Source organism: Pundamilia nyererei, unplaced genomic scaffold (genome assembly GCF_000239375.1).
Source record: "Pundamilia nyererei isolate P.nyererei 1_Seehausen unplaced genomic scaffold, PunNye1.0 scaffold00080, whole genome shotgun sequence".
In the NCBI taxonomy this organism is placed as follows: domain Eukaryota; kingdom Metazoa; phylum Chordata; class Actinopteri; order Cichliformes; family Cichlidae; genus Pundamilia; species Pundamilia nyererei.
The window spans coordinates 2,672,610-2,689,128 of NW_005187481.1; the positions used below are offsets into that span (position 1 = coordinate 2,672,610).

A 16,519-nucleotide genomic window follows, 5' to 3' on the forward strand; every position below is an offset into this window, starting at 1 on the left:
TCAGTTCAATTCACAGCATAGAGGCGAACCCCAACGATTTAATTTGAATACGCTATTAGGGACACTAACTGGTCACTTTTGGCTGGCATGTTGTGCTTGTGCTGCCACCTAGTGGTCACATCAATGCAGGTAGTCTTTACTGTGTACCAGCTGAGCTCTGCATCCATGCTCATTTTCCTTAAATAATATACTCAACCAGGAAGCAGAAATTATAGGTAAGTATTTATTGTTGCTGTTATTTGTATTATTATTGCTCTATATGTAACCCGTGCATTCGTATATTACGGTGTTTCATATTTCACCCACCAAAAAAGTACCAAAAATAAATTTAAAAAAATTAAAAAGAAGAAAACAAAAATCTGCGTCAGCCTGGCACAGATCATCACCTATAAACGCTGGAAGCAAACGCGTTTTGCTTTTCCACGCGAGTATTTCAGCAGATCGAGCGCCCTTTTCCGCCGAATTATGCGTCTCGCCTCCTCGTCATGACAACTAGCAGTGAGACTGAAATATTGCGCGAGAGTCAATGAGACTGCGCTCAGAGAGAGAGCGAGAGAGGGAGATTGAAAAGCAGTGGGATCTCCTTCAGTGCGGGCTTCAAAAATAAATACCACTGCATCATCCTGATATTCACAGCCTTTCAGGTGTTGTTCCAAAAGCACCGGGCTGATCGGAAGGTGCGGGCTCTGTTTTCTCATTCCGAGCTTTCTCTCCTTAGCATCAGAGACCAAGTGAAGAGAGAGAGAGAGAGAGAGAGAGAGAGAGAGAGAGAAAGAGAGAGCACCACGCAAGCGCGCGAAGAAGAGATTGGACACCTGATTTCGGTGGGGTGTCTTCGCTGAAGCGCTGTTTCGTGTTTTAAGTCAGTCAACCTGTAATCTTTTTTTTTCTTTAAAGGGGGCCGTTCGGCACAGCGGGGGCGCACACCGCGGATTATTATCAGCGCGGGCAAATGGGGGGAGAGAAAGAGGACAGATCGCTGCGTTGACTTTTGAAGCGACGCGCGAGTCCTGACGCTATAGCGTTACGCATTTATTTTCCTGTGAGTTCATTTTCCCCCCCTCTCTCGTTCTCCCTCTCTCCTTCCCGTGTTTGGGTCGCACTCGCTGCTGCGTCTCCGCCTGATTAAAAAAAAGAAGAAAAGAAAAAGTCAAATATTCCGTGGAGAAGGAAACATAGCAGGGGTGTTGTCAGAGAGGGATGAGAGGAGGAGGAGGAGGAGGGGGCCAGTATGAGGTGTGCTTTTTTTGGAAAAGCCGGAGAAAGACGGACACCGAGAAGGTGTGCTGATGTGCGGAAGCCTGCGACTGCGTTGCTCTCCTGAGAAATAATTGCGAGCCGGGGAGAAATGGCCTAGTTAGGAGATCATCGACACGCCGACGGAGGATAGAAAAGAAGAATCGTGCTTAGATGGACGGGCCATCATCACCATCATCATCCTCTTCTTCATCTTAATTCTGGTGCTTGCATCGCGTCTTTTAGGTAAGCCATATGTTCACCACCAGCACCCAAACGTGACTGGAGATTTGCTGTCTACCGCGGGCTTCATGTGTGCGCAATATGTTTGGTGACTTCGCACATTGCGCACGTTGCCCGTCCTGACGCACTGTCAATACTGAGGAATGAGATTCCCATGTAAAATCCTCGAGCCACTTTGTTGCTATAGCACACATTTTCTTCCTTTCAGTGGGAGCCTTCTATTGGCCTTGCCTGTTGATAAGCTGTGGCATCTTAACGCGATCGGTCCACTTTGCGTATCCAAGTGGTTTTAACCGCGCGGCTAGCGGGGAGATACGGCTGCGATTTAATTGGAGATCAGCTCATCATGCACGGGGACCGTCAATCAGACCGGCTTGCTATTCTCAGCCGGGGCTGCCGATCCCGCTCGATTGTGGAGATATTGATTATTTTCTGATGACCCCTTTTTTTTTTTCATTACACTTATTGATGACAGCTTAATTATGCCTCTGTGCTGCAACGTAACTCATCTCAAGCACAGTGTGTGACAGGCCTTGAACTCAGAAGACGTCTCCTCTAATCAACAAATTCACAACAGCTCTGACACACACACACACACACACACACACACACACACACACACACACACACACACACACACACATGCAGTCAAAAAAGCCTGTGCCCTAGAAGATGCAGATAGGATTGTGAATTAAATGCACATGCTGATGATCCAGGGAAAGCTCCATTAATATTCAGCGGTGGTTGGGCAGTGCTCAGTTAATGGAAGACAACAGGACCTCTGTTCTGACAGGTCATGAGAAATGGTATATTTTCATTTTTAAAGGAGTGAATGTGTGTTGTTTTTTTCCTCTCTCTCTCTCTCTCACACACACACACACACACACACACACACAGATATGGGGCCTGTAGCTACGGAGAAGTGACATTTAAAATCCATCAGAAAACCAATAAAGTGGTTTTGTAGACTTTTGAAGAATTTCGTATTACTCTTGTTGGCGTGCTGTTCAAATAGCTGTGATTGCTTTTCTTAGGCCGGCGTAACGTCAGCCTCGGCGCTGGCATTTTAGGAGGCTTACTCAAATACAGCAGAATGGAGCTGAAGACTGGGAAGCCTTGCCTGGGTTTCATCTTTTAGTGGGAATTTGTTTCACTACATATCAGACAAAATAAAAAATAAAAAAATAGCACGCTACAGTATGGCAGAATTGTAGCATGACCATTCTTCTTCATATACACCGCAGGTAATACGTGTGCTTCATCTGATTTTTTTTTTTTGTTTTTAATCTTCAAGAACATACAGAGATTGCCACCATTCCCAGAGCACTACGTCCAATAAACTACAGTTAAGGGCCAATAAAGTTAATACTGTGGCAAGCTTGGTGTCAGTCGGTTTCTAGAGAGAAAATGGCCTAGAAGTGAAGATAAAAGGGACGAAAAGGAAAGAACGGCCGCTTAATGGATTGAATGAGAACACAAGGTGGGGGACTTACAATCTGGAACAAAACGTGTTAAGTCTTAATGTTTAATGAAGTATGTTTGGGTGAGGAAGGTGAAGTGCTCAGAAGTGTTCACTTTAATATTCTCTCTCCTCTCGTAAAGTCAGAGCTTTCTTGCAGCAGCACAGCTGTTGGGTTATTTGTATAGGTGTATTTGTTTGTTTGGATGATGCAGCCTTGTCGCATATCAGTGCTTGTTTCCATCATTATAGCCCAGAATTTTAAAGCAATATGATTTTAATTATTATTTTTCATACCTCTATTACTTTCAGGATATTGTCTTTTTTTTTTTTTTAGCTGAATTTCCTCATCAGTGCTTTCCTGTGTGACTGCAGCTAAGTGATGTCACTGCATGTCTTGAAATAACAGGTAGCATGTAGAACATGGCAGCTGGTGAACAGGCTCATGCACGTTAGCATCCTGACCTTGCAAGCTGTTCTATGGTTTATGGATTCATAACTGTAAGATTGAGGTAATAAGCGATGGTAAAATGAAGTGTCATTTGTTACTTCATGTTTGAGGTTGGCACACACACACACACACACACACACACACAAGATTGCTTTCATCTGGCTGCACAAGACCAAAAGCCAACTGCAATTATATTTCTTTTTTTTTTTTTCAGTTTGAACCTACATGTTACTCCATGCGTTATTGCACTGTGAGAGACAAGGCAGGCGTTTGTGATCACTGTCATTTGATTGTCTTTGATGAAAGAGAAAACACACAAAAAAGGAAAACTACCAGGGACTAAGCCTTGGATGAGACAGTTTTCTTCAAATACCTTCTGGGTTTACTTTTGTATTATTTGCTTGGAATGCTCAACGCTATAATTCTCACTTTAGAGCCACTTTAGATTATTTTTGGTGTCAGAATTGTATTTTAGATTAACAATAGAAAAAAAAACATAAACTAGAGAACTAAAGACATTACACACTGGGGGAAAAGCCTTAATAAGGGGATACTTTGAAATAAGATACTTTGAATTGTGCAAAAATATTATATTTCCTAATGTTTTTCTATGTTCTCATATAATCCAGTTCAAAGTGCTCCAAGCTGACCTTGAAGAAGAGGTGGAAGAGATTTACACTTCCAAAACAAACAGTATGTTTTCAGGTTATGGCAAAGTCAGCATCGTGTTTTAATCCAGAGAAGGTTTGATCACTAGTGTGAACACTAGAGCTTGTTTCTGTTAGAAATACCCAACACAAAATAGCCTTCATTAGGGTAACGCACACCCAGTGCACTTAAACTGATTTTATTTGTGCAGAGTTAACATGCTCTTATTTTAATGTTCATATTTCCATGGATACTTCCTGGGTTTGACTCTCAGTCCTTTTTTTTTCAGTTGTGAGTGAGTTCCACAACGAGAGTCTTCAGGGTTGTGCACTTAGAGAAAGTGTTTATCAAGAGTCCAAAAATTCCACAAAAGAGCCCTCATGCCGTTTACAATTGTACTGTGTGGGACTGACCTGAGCCCTTAGAGATTTATCAAGAACATTCTTCACAAGTCTGTTATTTTTGTTGTTCTGAACTTTGGGATTAGATGTAACCCATAGTCACTGCTGCAGTACACTTAATACCACTGACTAGCTGTCCATAAAGCTGCACATAGGACATCACTTCTTAAATTTGGAGTCTTTAACTCATTCACTGCCAGCCATTGGCAGTGAATGAGTTAAACCCATTGACTCATTCACTGCAATTGACGGCTATAGACGTCATTGGCAGTGAATGAGTTAAACCCATTGACTCATTCACTGCCATTGACGGCTATAGACGTCAATGGCAGTGAATGAGTTAACACTCTAATGGTGGGTTTTTAAAAAAATTGAACAATAAAAATCCGGACAAAACAGCACTAAAACCCATCTGCCGCTCGTTTATATTTGAATTGTGGGAGCTGTTGCTATCCGCTCATCGTATCCCGTACCTTAGCCAAGTGTCTTTAACCCTTCTTGATATAAAACATTTACTGTATGCTGGGTTTAAACCTGTAGCTGCTGTAATGGAAGCTCGGAGATTTTAATTTCTGACCGAAGATGTCGAGTCAGAGGAAAGGGAGGTTAAAATGACCCAGCTCTCAGTCATATCACGACCACAGAGAGGAGAAGCTGTAGAATAGCTTGACCTGACCCATTATCTGTGAGCAAAGTAAAGCTGGAGAAAACGCCTGTGCAAATGCCATGGTAACCATCTTGTGCAACCTCCTTTGAAACAACATCACATAAGAGTGATCCATAAGATAAGCCAGGATAAGGGCCATCCTGTCTCGCGCGCTCCGAGAAGAATATCACGGCAAAACCCATTAAAATATGCACTAAGTTAATGCGTCTTTTTATTAGTGACAAATGCAAAAGCCCAGTAAAAAGGGACACGTGACCTTTCCTGAAACACAAAGATCCACCTTTTAAATTCATCGCACGTGATCCATTAAGCAGCTGTAATATTTGATTTATTTTATTTGATTTATTTGTTTTTGCAGTGGTGTACAAACTCCAGCTGGCATTGAAATATGACATGTATTCTTAAAAAAATATTATAATAAATATTCCTGTCATGGTTATTATGGAGCTGTGGGCTGTGTTGACATGAATGAGACGCATTTGACATGATACTTTCTATTAGGGCGGCAGCCCATTTTGCTGTTATTTAAATGTCAGCATCTACATTTTTAGATGGGGATTTGATATCTGCTTTATGTGGCGAACGGTAGTCTCATCGGCTGAAGGACACTGACGACAAGTGTGAAATACAGCAGAACTGCAGGAACTGTAGATAACCACTTGCTTTCTGCCACTGCTGCAGGATTGAACTGTTGCTCGTTGTAAAGTACACAAGAGTGTGTGATTCATGTCAGCTGGTGCTTGGCAGTTCAATCACTGCTTTACAGGAGCCCAACAAATAAAGGTGAAGTCATAATTTGGGAAGTCAGTGAAAACTGATGCGGTGATTAAGAAGTCATTGTGTGTCCACTGTCCTTTTTGTCTCTATCACCAAATCAATATTTAAAGCTAAGCACAATGTAAGAACGTGGCCAATAGAAAGATGCTAGGTAATGTAAAATGCTCTCATTTAAAAATACAGAACAGCAATCATCAAACTCTGACCAGCGTTGAACAGCATACCGAATACTAGTGATGTTTAAAAATGTTTTTCAAAATTCGGACAAAAGCTGCAGACGTTCTGCATTCATTGCTGAAAAATATGAACCCCTGGGTGTGGATTTGATAAAAAGAGCAAGCTTTGAAGCTTCACTTTAAGTGGCGAGCTTTAATGTGAAAATTGGAGCTTTTTCAAATTTTGTCTTCTTTTGAATCTTGGTCTCTCACCTAAAACATGCACTGTACACAACATTTAAATAACTGAACATTAAACTTGCTGCCCTGTGTAAAAATTGTCATCCCACAAGGATGATTTGTTGCGTTTTATTTATTATACATTAAGTCACTAGATGCTGTATCTTGCTCAACTTGGTGTAAAAACCCATGTTGGATGTGCAAAATACAGCCAAAAATCTATTTATGTACTCTGTTACACTTTGAGTTACTTTGTGTGTGTTTTTACTGAATATCTAGATTCGATTAGATCAGATGAAACTTTATTAATCCCTCGGGTGGGTTCCCCCCGGCATATTCAGTAAAAGGTGTTCCCTTACCAGGAATCAAACCTGGGCCGTGGCAGTGAGAGCGCCGAATCCCAACCACTAGACCACCAGGGATCTACAGTGGCTATACATGAAATTTCAGTGTTTCCTAAATACAGTTCCTCAGCATGTCACCTGTTGGAGAAGCTGCTCTGCTGACTTGCTACACATGCTAGGAATTCTACAGTACATAGTGATTTATGGGTAATTCAGCTTCATGTAAACACCTAAATCTGCATCATATTACACCATCCATATTTTCACCTGATCATCTGTATCTCCAGAGCGTGCTACTGCTTTCTACAAGCCACCCTCTATGGCGCTTGCATTGTGACCATTGTTTTACCAGAAGAACAAAGGCTGACCTTGACGATCATTTTCAGTTGAACGGAATATTCTGCTTGCATTACTAATCTTAGGACTTCCTCAACAACTGAAAATAAATTCAGCAAAAGTACAGAATAACAAGACACGGCTCAGGACACTTGAAATGATTGAACATCGAGGACCACTGTGGTAGCATAGGGAGTTCAGATGCACCCTTACAGTATGTCAGGTAGTTCAGTCAAATACTTACATCAAAGGATTCAGGGCAGTTTATTAGAAACAGCAGTCCACGTGAACTGTGTGTGTTATTCTGCTAATGATGGTGAAGCCAAGTGGCATGGCGGAGTCTCTGGTGTGCAAACTATGAAAGGAGAGAACTGAAAAATCTCAAGAGCAGATCAAATTTAGTAAACAACAGTCTTCATCCAGTTAACTACTCGTATTCTCCTCATTTTTATTTTAATTTTTAAAGTCAGTACCAGCATTGAAACCCAGATTGCCCCTACCCCCATCTTTTATTCAGCTGACCTCACAGCAGTACCTTTGGAGTACAGGAAACCTCTCAACACTTTTGGGCATACAAATCATTCCAGCAGAATACATCACATACAGCAAGTCTCAGTGCTTTATGTAAGCTAACCCAGAAGATCATGACTGCAGCCATCCCATCTGTTAAGAGTACACCTTCCAGTGAACGTGACAGTCAGTGTTTAACTTTCTGTAGCTGTTTTGCGTCGTGTCACCTTAAATAGCACAGAGCGTATTTACTATGAATGATGCCCCATTGTAAGACGATGAAGCAGGCCCACTTTCCATGCTGCTGAACTCCGTGGGACCGGCTGCACGACTTATAGACGATTGTCCTGCCCATTATCGTGCTCACTGATGATCAGATATAATGCACCTGCTCTCTCACGCATATATCGTGTGATGTTTTTTTGCTTTTTTTTTTCTAGTTTTCTATTGTAAATCTATTTTAAAATCTGTCACATTTCCAATATGATGCACATCTACATTACCAAATAATAGCTGCTCTTTAATGGATGAGTTTAAAATGGCTGTAGACAAGTTATTATAATATTGATGCGCTCTGGGTATCCATCGATTTATGCCAGAGTGTAATAACACTTGTTCTACAGTGTTGCATCTCAGACAGCATTACAGATTCCCCTGGCAGCAAGTTTTCATGAAATATAGATGTAAAACATATGATAATGGCTTCCTGAAGATCAAAAGAAAAGCATATTTCTTGCAGCCGTCACCGATTGGTCTTGTGCATTACTGATAATGATTCCTCAATATGTTGAAGTCCAGATTGCACAATCTGGATTTATCTTTCAGTGTCTGGTCATTGTTACGGTGCTATTTTGAGGGCAGCAAAAGATTTGCAGGCAATTTGCAAAACCCACTGTGACTTTTATTGCAGCAAAGCCACAGGAGTAATATATTTACTAATGAATTTAGCTTTGACAGCAGTCTTTCACCAAAAACCCCTCCGCTAAACAAGATAATGGTAATTAATGGGAGATCTTTCCCTTCAGATCGTTTTTAATTTTGGCTCAGAAGCATTGGCTCTATATTTAGTTGTTTGAGGAGGAGCTGCTAAGGACCGGTGTACATTTTCAACTCCTTGGCAAGGTGACCTCCTGCTGTTGTGTGAAAAAACCTACTTGTGCCATGTGCAGTATGGAAGCAGATCGTGATTGTGCCTGATCATAAAAAGCAGATTTTTGTTTGGATCCTTACTATAACAATGTGAGTTGTTTGCTTGCTCTTTTAATGCACAACATGTTCCCTTTCAGTTACTTAAGTTACATTAAGCCTTATGCAGTGAAGGCACTTGGTTAAAAGCAGAGACAGCTTTCATAGCTATGATTGTTATTTCAGGTTTTTTTTTAAGTCTAAGGGTGGATAAATGAAGGTTAAAAAAGTAAAGATCTTTCAACTACGTTATGAGTGTCAATATTGCATAGCTTGTCCACCAGAGGGCACTATGCAAATTCACTGTTCGCAACAAGTGTTTCCTACAAACACAGCAGTTGGGCAGAGCCTAGTGTAAATGAGTAATTAAATAACTACATGTAACAAAGATTTGTTGAGTTTATGTTTTGTGTGTCTGAAAAAGGAATTATCAGGAAATATCGGTACTGGTGTTCGTCCTAAAAGTCCTATATCAGTCAAACAATCAGAATATACAAGAACCTTATTTAGCAGATACACAGTCCACCTAATATCAGTTTCCATGCCAACTCATCCAATTAGATGAGTGTATTTTTAATTCCTTTGAGGTAAATGTATTTTATTGTATGTATTTTAACTTTTCAGACTTTTCTGAAGAGTATGAAAATGCTACGTATTACTGCGGGAGGTGATATTTATGGTTTTCAATGCCATTTTCCCTTTTCGGTGTAATAAAGGGTAAGAAAAAAACAACCCGAAAGACTCAATTTGTTATTCTTGGGATCCCTTGCTGATATTGCAGGAGTAGCTGCATTCACACTTATAGAGCTCGCCTGGTTTAATTTTCAGAGGAAAAAGGCTGCCGCGTTGCCAAAGAGGAGAAAACGCTACGCAGGTTATCCAATCCAGCCTTGTTTTAAAAAACATTTTAATTATTCATTTGTTTGGATGTGCAGAACACAACTGGACTACAGTGCATTACCACAGCAGTTAGGGAGATGGGTTTCAGCAGCGCTGAAAGACTCCAACAACACAAACAAGAACATGCGAACAGAATGAATGCCATGTACTTAAAAACACAAGACAGTCATTGAATTCCAAACAGAGAGACAGTAACACGCTGGTGTAATTGCATCAAATGTTTCAAAGCATCTGAGCAACTAAACAAGCACCTTTGCTGGTGTAAAGACTTATTCAGTATTGAATCAAAAGGTTTATTGATGCTCATGGTTTTGGATTTGAATTGGTTACAAAATTACCGTGTATTATCCATTTCAAAATATATGTTTTTGCACCTATAGTATTATAAATTGTGTTGTGTGTAAGTAAAATCTTGCTCATGCTGAACTCTTTACCACTACTTTATTAAGAAGTTATCCGCCCAGTTGCAATACAATGCTGTTACCAGATGTTGGCCCAACATACATATTACAAGTAAGCAGGCTCCCACTATTACCTATAAATAAGCCCAGACGTTATCTGCTCATCTATTGTAATCAATAATTTATGAAAGATTATGAAGGAGACATAGTGGTTGTATGATGTTTGTGGGAATGCTATTGTAAGCTAGAGAAAAGAGCTTTTTAACCTGTACTTTACAATGGTAAATGGACTAGTTCTTATATAGCGCTTTTCCACTCTTCTGAGCACTCAAAGCGCTTTACACAACTTGTGCATTCACCCATTCACACCCATTCGCACAAGCACAACTGACATTCACACACATTCATACTCCGATGGATGCATCGGAGAGCAATTTCAGGTTAGTATCTTGCCCAAGGATATTTGGCATGCAGACTAGGGGAAGCCGGGAATCAAACCACCAACCTTCCGATCAGTAGATGACCAGCTCTACCACCTGAGCTACAGCCACCCAATGTCAAAAAAATCCCTAAAGCTAATCAAGTACTTTTGGTACCTGAACCTAAACAAGCATTGTGTGGAAACCAAAGCAAATCGGGTTAAAAAAAAGGGAAAACAGGAGCCTCTGTGCACAGCGTTACATCTACTTATCACCCCGTCTTAGCATTACAGCTCAATTTTCCTGCTTTTCCAGTTGCACTTCGTGTTATGTCTTCCAATACACCTCTGGTTCTCTCCAAATACACACTGCATTCTCAGCATATGTGATCTCTGTAGCATAGCTTTTTTTTTTTTTAACTGACATGGTTTTACACAAGTAAGAACCGCACAATCTCCTAATGCTCCTTATGTGTATTATTTCCCCTTGGGAGTGTAACTAAATTTCAAATTGTAACACCCATTACAAAATATCATTTTAAATCCATAATAAAGAAAAACCTAATCACATTTTTGTTGTAATGTTCAAAACATAAGTGGCTAGACTTTGATTATATGATAGTAAAAAGGCAAGGCCATGCTTGTTACTGGGACAACACAGGTTGCAGTAATAGTTCAATTAAGCATACGCTCAGTTCACATTAAGGTGATTTAACCCAGCAGGGGTATGTTTAGTTAGACCGGGGACAGTTTACATAGACAAGGAATTACCGAGAAATGTCAGGCCTGACTTCTTCTTGTTGTTTCTTTGAGCGAGGTCTCATTATTCGCAAGGTTACCTGAAAGCATTCAATCAAAAAAGACGAGGGCTTTCGGTACTACAGCTCCATTTTGTCGGCCTTGCAAACACACCATGAGGGAATTCTTGTCAAATCCTTCCTAACCCTCTTGACAAAAAGAACATGTTTAAGCAAAAGCATAAATGACTAGTGTCTGGAGTGCTGGTGTTATTACCAGGTTATCCCCATATCCCGCTGTCACACATACAGTAGACCACTGTTGATGTGACATGTTTAACATCTTAATACAGGGCTGTGTTTAATTGACTGAAAACAATTATGATCGGTGAAAAACATTTTCTTTCATTCTTTTCAACATGGGCTTCTCTGTAGTTTGATATTAATTCTTTAAAATAATATTCAAAACTCATTAAAACTTTACAGACTAGTCTATCTAAGAGTCAAATAGAACTGTGGCTGCTTGGTGAATTTGAATATTAACGCTTAGTCCTTACAAGAAAAATTAAAGTTTACTTGCATATTAAACTGACCAATGCTCTAAAGTAAATAAGAACATTTTAAAAATGTGCAATAACATACTGTTCTGGTTCAGATAAGTCAAGATTGTTGCCTCCTAGAAAGAGATTTTTCTCTCTTTTCGTCCGTGGCTTATAAAATCACAGTTAACAACCATGCTACTTCTCCTTTGACACTACTGAAATTGAATTGGTTTGAAATGAGCTGCGAGGGAAACTTCATGGCAGAATGGCCATTTGAAAATATGAACAGCGCAGGCAGAAAAGTACTGACGAGTGACGTGTTATGAAGGTAGACCGCCATGTGTAAAGTGAAATGAAGCAATGACTGTGATGTAAAAGTGCTGGCCTTTGGCTTTAGGGACATTTGAGGTCCCCAGTAGGTTTGTACAGCAACGGGGTTTGTATCACTGTTTTAGATGTGTAAATCCTTGGTTAGATACAATAGAGGAAACCAGACCAGACGGAAACTATTCAACCTATGCTAAGAGTATAATTCTTTCATAGCTATGGTTCGACATGCTGTCTTCATAAACTATCAGTGTGATTTAAGACCAGGAGGAAGAGCTCTAACATGACAGCCAGCAAACCACTCTACCCTTACTACCAGCACCTGCCTGTATTGTGGCCATGGCTGATTTGACCTTTCCACCATTTTCACATTATTTCCCAAGCCTTCCCCTTTGTGCTAACTTTGGCTTCATATCTTGTTCTTTCCATCTTTATTCCTTGGGATATTTTTCTTGTGCTATTATTATTATTTCCCTTTCTCAGTTTTGTTGGCAGAAAAACTATCACATCATCTGGAATCCCTTTAAGAAAGAACAGATTGTTTTTTATTATTTTATTTAAGTTGATGCTCTTAATCCAGTGAACAATGTTTTTAAGATAAAAACAGCTAATAACTATAAGACCTTTAATATTTTAATTCAGATTAGTTTTGTAATTGATATATATATATATTTTTTTTATTTTAAAAAACAACTGGGAAGCCTGCAAAGTTAGTATTTAGTACCATCCTTTTGGCAAGCACTACGCTTGTCAGTAGCGAGACTTGCAGTTCACCCTTTTATACCTACTTACTTTGAGACTTTGTGCATATTTATAATCACAGTTGTCATACGCATGGAAAACCTTCAACTTATTTGGTATTTTTTAGGTAGTCCGTTGTGGATTTTGAGTTAGGATTTTGAGTTGTTGTGTATTCAGCCTTTTGACAGACACTGACTTGCTTGGTATTTAACTGAGCCTGTGCTTCCGTCTACTAGTGAAATGTTCTTGGTTTCACTGGCTGCAACACAAGCCCAAAGCATGATCGATCCATTCCCGTGTGGAACATTTGGTGAGCTGTTCTTTTCATGACATTTTGCACCCTTCCTTCTCCTGCAGGAATGGTTTTCTACTGATGAATGTTCCATAAAGGTCATGCTTGTGCAGGTGTTGCTGCACAGTAGAACAGTGCACCACCACTCCAGAGCCAGCTAAACCTCCCTAAAGGTCTTCTTTGAGCCAAATAGGGGTTTTGATTTGCCTTTCTAGCAATCCGATGAGCAGCCAACTCAACTTCCTATTCCAGTTAACTTCTATTTCTTAATAAATCTTCAGTGGGAAGAGCTTCCTAAAAATGCAGTGCTATTTTGTTTTCACATTCCCATCTCAAGTATGAGAGGGAACCGCTTAGAGGTGCACAGCTGCTGATTGTTGGGACAAGATTTGAGGAGTATTTCTAAAGCTTTGAAAATGGGATCACCTGGCTTTTCTTACTAATGACTAGTGATATATCATAGACTGAACAAGCTAAGTGAGGTCTTATGTTTCTCTTACTTTGCCCTCCTTTGCCTTTTTTCAAGCAGAAATTGTGTAAAATTGTACGAAACAAAAGTGTTATTTGACGGTAGGGCTGTCCAAAAATAGACACTCAGATACTAATTGAAATAATAATTGAAACAAAAAATTTATATTGGACCATTGATGCCAACAACAAGACACATAGCTCCTCCCCTCACTAGCTGCCAAGTAATCGACCTTCATAACAAGAGGCCAGTAAAACTTTGATTTCAGTAACACTGAACAAGTACTAAACATTTATCATAACTGCGGAGTACACATGTAAGCGTTAGCTGTTTAACTGTTAGCAATTTACTCAATAGCCACATTATCCCTCTTTTAAGTTACCACTGAGGCAGTGGCTTTATAAAAAACAATAATATCAATGCAGGCAGCCAACATTATCAGCCAACTGTACCCACCTGTAACCTTTTTTTGTTTTGTATTATTGTTTGTTGCAGACAACTTCAAAATAGCGTTGCTATTGATGGTGTTGTTTAATCTTCTGTTTCTTTTAAATCCTCTTCATTTTTGTAATTTTTTGCCTGTGCGATTGAAAACACTATGGAGGACTGAAGTGTCCTAGTTATCTGTATCGGGTTTGAAATGCTAACACCAAGTAAGGAGCAGATAGAAGAGAACCTGGAAGTCTGGAGATATGTCAGTGCATACCTCCACACTCCCATGTAATCTTACATGTCTGTGAATCAGAGGGCGACAGGTGGAAAGGTCAAGAGTGAGATGTTAGTGGCATGCTGTGATGTATCAGGTTGAATGCAGCCTGAGATGGTTTGGACATGTCCAGGAGGGATAATGAATATATTAGACAAAGGATGTTGAATATATGAATATGAAAACAGATTAAACACAAAAACATAGGAACAAACGAAATGTTTCATAAGATAGTGTAGGGCTGTTCGATATAACGATATATATCGGATGACGATGTAAAAACGTCTATCGTTTCATTTTACGCTATCGTTTGTTTCGTGGTGTCACAAAATAAACTGTTTACGGCAATATTTTTTCATTGTTTTGATGGTCGCTGTAGTGGCTATATTAATTTCTTAAAGTTCTATCTTTCTCTTATATTTAATATAACCACACTACGGACGGGCAAGCGCCTGTTTTTATGCGTTGTGGTGAGCAACAACGACGGTAACACCATCGCGTGTCCGCTTGTTTATGTTCCACATCAACCTTTCACAATAAAGCTCAAGATCCTGTTGAGACTTTTCAAAATAAACTGAATCACGTGAAAGAGCAGATTATTTACAGATGAGAAGTAAAAAAGAGCCGCCAGGTGCTAAAGGGTTAGGGCAGGGGTGTCAAACTCAAATACACAGTGGGCCAAAATTCAAAATGGAACAAAGTCGCGGGCTAACATTAATATTTATTGAAAAAAAAAATCTTCCTCCAGATATAAGAATGAATCTTTTCTTATGGACTCAAACAAGTTTAGCTGAAAAACTGAATATGGAACAAGCAAAGCTTAATACTAAACAATATATATATTAGCTGTATAATACCAGCAGGCCAGCTCTAATAGTAATTTGATATGGCTTCGCAGGCCAAATGTAATTAGGCCAAACTTGGCCCGCAGGCCAGAGTTTGACACCTATGGGTTAGGGGTTAGGGTTAGAAACCTTAGACTCAAACGTTAGAACAGGCTTTTCCCCGCAGCACGCCGAGTAATAAATACTCACAAAGAAAACGGCGGCTGTTACAACTTATGTCTAAAAAGTGACATAGTTTCATGCATCTGTTAAAACACTCAACTCCAGCTACATGATGCGCAGCTGGAAACACTTCCCGCAAGTCGAGCTGCCCGAGATTCACAGAATTTACAGAAAATGTTACATTTTTGTGATTTATATCGTTATCGGGACGATAGAATTCTTATATCGGGATATGAGATTTTGGCCATATCGCACAGCAGATTGAGATTTAGTTTCTTTTTAGCAAAGCTTATAGTTAGGGCTCAATCAGGTAACACTGAATCCTTCCTGGCTTTACATGATGCACTGAGGATTTTTCTTCACTCATCTGTTTTCTTTTCCTGTGTGTTTATGTAGAACTACTACATTTAATCATTACCAATAATTTAAATTTAACATTTATTTTTTATAGTTTGTCTCTTGTCCTGCCCACACTGCCTCCCCCCCCAACTGGTCATGCTCAGAAGCCTGCTCCTTCCTCGGTGTGGTTCTTCTGAAGGTTTCTTCCTGTTAAAAGGGAGTTTTTCCTTTCCACTGTGACCAAGTGCTTGCTCAAAGTGGTTGTCTGATTGCTGGGTTTTTCCTCTCCAACATTGTGCTTTATATTGTAAGATAAGATTGTCTTTATCTTACAATATAAAGCACCTTAAGGTGACAGTTGTTGTCATTTGGTGCTATACAAAGGAAATTGAATTAAATAAAATCAAGTGCAATTGATGCAATATGTAATATGTATTTGGATACAATATAAATACGTATTCAAAATATTAAACAGTGAGTTTGGAATATTATTCTCATGTAATGTTATTTTTATAATTGTTATATTATTAGTGATTTGTATGGGCTTTGATGGCAGTTTGTTTTACCAACTTGCTACGCATTCCATCCAGACATTCACCAAATAAAAGGAAAGGGATTTGCCTGTCAGTTGGATGTGGATGTCACAGAGGGTGATGAATTAGTCAGACGTGCACGTTGCCAGTAAAATGTTCTTAACACACCCACATCAAGAGCATGAGACAACCATTTGCAGCATTTTTATTGGGAGTCAGATGCTTTGGGAAATAATAAAATGGGTTGTAGCTTGTCGGTCTATAAACTAGAGGCTGACACATTACATGAACATTCAATGATCACCTTTTAATTTGGTCAAAGTAATTGCAGGCCCATTCAGAGTTTGATAAAGTTTGAGCTTCTTGTTTTGCTACTCTGAAGTTGTTTTCTTACTTTGCTCCAGTAGAATCAAGACGAAAGCTGATTGTAGATTTGTTTTGTTTTGTTTTTTTTT

The 16,519-nt window shown here is 39.6% G+C and overlaps 1 protein-coding gene across 2 annotated transcripts in view; it reads left to right on the forward strand.

Moving 5' to 3' along the window:
- Positions 1-799: 799 nt before the first annotated feature.
- nlgn2b (neuroligin 2b) overlaps positions 800-16,519 on the forward strand; it is a 63,907-nt gene continuing 48,187 nt past the window's right edge. For both annotated transcript variants that reach the window (XM_005737914.1, XM_005737915.1), the window contains exon 1: positions 800-1,482. The gene's annotated coding sequence lies outside the window, so the exon portion shown is untranslated. The remainder of the gene's footprint in view (positions 1,483-16,519) is intronic.